Here is a 2,111-nt window from a genome sequence, read left to right as displayed (position 1 = left end):
TTCTGCAATAGAAGCATTTGCAAGGCCTCACCATGACAGATGTAGGCGAAGATGACAAATGGTTGGGTGACGAAGTAAGATATTTTCCCAAATTAGTTATCAATTTTTTTGCACAGTACAATTAACTTGAATTTTTTTGAATGCCACAATTAACTTGAATTTTGTTTTAGTTGGTTGATGCTGTGATTCAGATCATGCGTCATGATCATCCTAATGACATAAGGGATGGGCAGCTGGTTTACATTGAGATGGTGGCCGGTGTCGCTATGCTCGAAAGAGATGGTAAGGTAGAGAACTGCCACGAGGCCGCGTTGGCGGGCAGTCATGGAACAACAAAAAGAGACAACTACCTCAGACATGATCTGGTACCATCTCACCATGACATAAACACATTTATTTTTCTAATTATTATGCATGTTGATGTAATCATATTTGCTGTCCAGGTTTTACTGCCTACGAACATGGCGAACACCCACTGGTTCCTTGTGGTCGTAAACCCCAGAAGGAGGGAGATTCAGATTCTTGATTCACTTTTCGGCTACCTAGAACGCACACAAGTGGTTCACGTGGTGAGATTTTAAACGTCTTTCAATATAACACAGGATTTAGCATCATACCTAGCCATGAACCCTGAGCAACTTCTCATACCATGGACTTTGGCAGATACGTGGGGTGGAAGCACATATGAGAGCATCGCTGCAAATCAATGGACCACAAAGCCATGCATGGCAAGACATTAACGTGACCCAATGGACAGTAAAGCATGTGCGTGTGCCAAGACAAGATGACAAGTCAGTCAACAATATTAGCTTCTAATTATGTTTTTCATTGTTAATACGTGAAATGCTGCTAACAGAATTAATTGTTGTAGTTTTTCTTGTGCACTCTACATGCTGAAGAACATCGAATTCTTTATGGGAGAAGATCTTAGACTGCATTATGACCAAGTATGCAGAGTAACACCTAAAATTCTCTCAATTTAGTAAACATATGGAACGATACTAACATATCCTCCCATGCAGGCATACATCGACAATTATAGAAGAGAGCTGCCTGTTGTCCTTCTTAATTCGACCTACAACAAATTGAAGTCCATGAAAAGGCTGAAGAGTACAATGCTAGCCTATCGGATGCAACTGCAATTGAAGATCATGAAGATGCAAGCATTTAATCCAGCAATGGTCCATTCTTAGATATGGAGTGTACATTTGGTTATGAAGCGGTAGAGTAGGGTGTGGTTTGGTTTTAGTCCTGAAGAAGGTTTCCTAGCCATGTTCTTAGTCCATTGCGGATTAATCAAGTTGTAATACTTCACAGTACTAGTTCCAAATACTATTCTTCAAATAAATTTGGTCTGCATGGGAGACGCTGAAACATATATTTGCTTTTGACAAGAATTTGAAGCTTAGAAAGGTTAACTGTATTCTTAAATTTATATTTAAGTTTCGTCGGAGTCTGGACAAGATTCAGAACAATTACGTCGCTAGTTAGAAGTTTTAGAATTTTTTTAACATGGCTAGTTAGAAGTTCCAGAAAAATTTCAGCGAGTGCTGAAATATTTTGGCCGAAATTCAGTAAGGCTCAAATATTTTGGCCGAAAGGCAAATATTGCATTGAGTGCTGAAATGAATGAAATTCAGTTATTTCATCGAAATCTCACCGAAGCGAAAACCATGGTGTCATGCCATCTTGAGTAGCACCAGACATGATTCAATATTATCAACAAAATTTGGTCTCACATATACGAGGAAAAAAGGTATGAGCACGGATGGGCAATAAAATAGCTTCACAAGAGAGAGGAAAATACTTCACGTGTGAATAGTCAATACTAGTTGACTTTAGAACCAATTTTCATCCTAAAAGAGGTCCAGTGATTTACTTACAACCAATAATAAAAGCGGTCCAGTTCTTTTGGCTATTTTTCAAAGAAACGGGAACTATATATTTTTGACGATCGTGATTCTCAGGAGACCTAAGTGTTGTTACGCAACTTACCTTAGTTTTTTTACACCATAACTTACCTTTGCTAAACTCTTCACGACCCCCCTAATATTCAACCAGGTGGGTCCCCTCCCTTGATTTCCTCCAACCGAAGAAATCTATACGTGGAT

At 39.0% G+C, this 2,111-nt stretch overlaps 1 long non-coding RNA gene across 1 annotated transcript; it reads left to right on the top strand.

Annotated features, from left to right (window-relative positions):
• Positions 1-703: 703 nt before the first annotated feature.
• Positions 704-1,225, top strand: LOC119344371. The gene is made up of 3 exons (XR_005166615.1): positions 704-791; positions 872-947; positions 1,023-1,225. It is a non-coding gene; the product is annotated as an uncharacterized LOC119344371 (long non-coding RNA).
• Positions 1,226-2,111: the final 886 nt, after the last annotated feature.

Source organism: Triticum dicoccoides, unplaced genomic scaffold (assembly GCF_002162155.2).
Source record: "Triticum dicoccoides isolate Atlit2015 ecotype Zavitan unplaced genomic scaffold, WEW_v2.0 scaffold166662, whole genome shotgun sequence".
NCBI lineage: Eukaryota > Viridiplantae > Streptophyta > Magnoliopsida > Poales > Poaceae > Triticum > Triticum dicoccoides.
The sequence above is the reverse complement of the archived record's forward strand: the minus strand, read 5'-3'. Positions and strand labels throughout refer to the sequence as shown.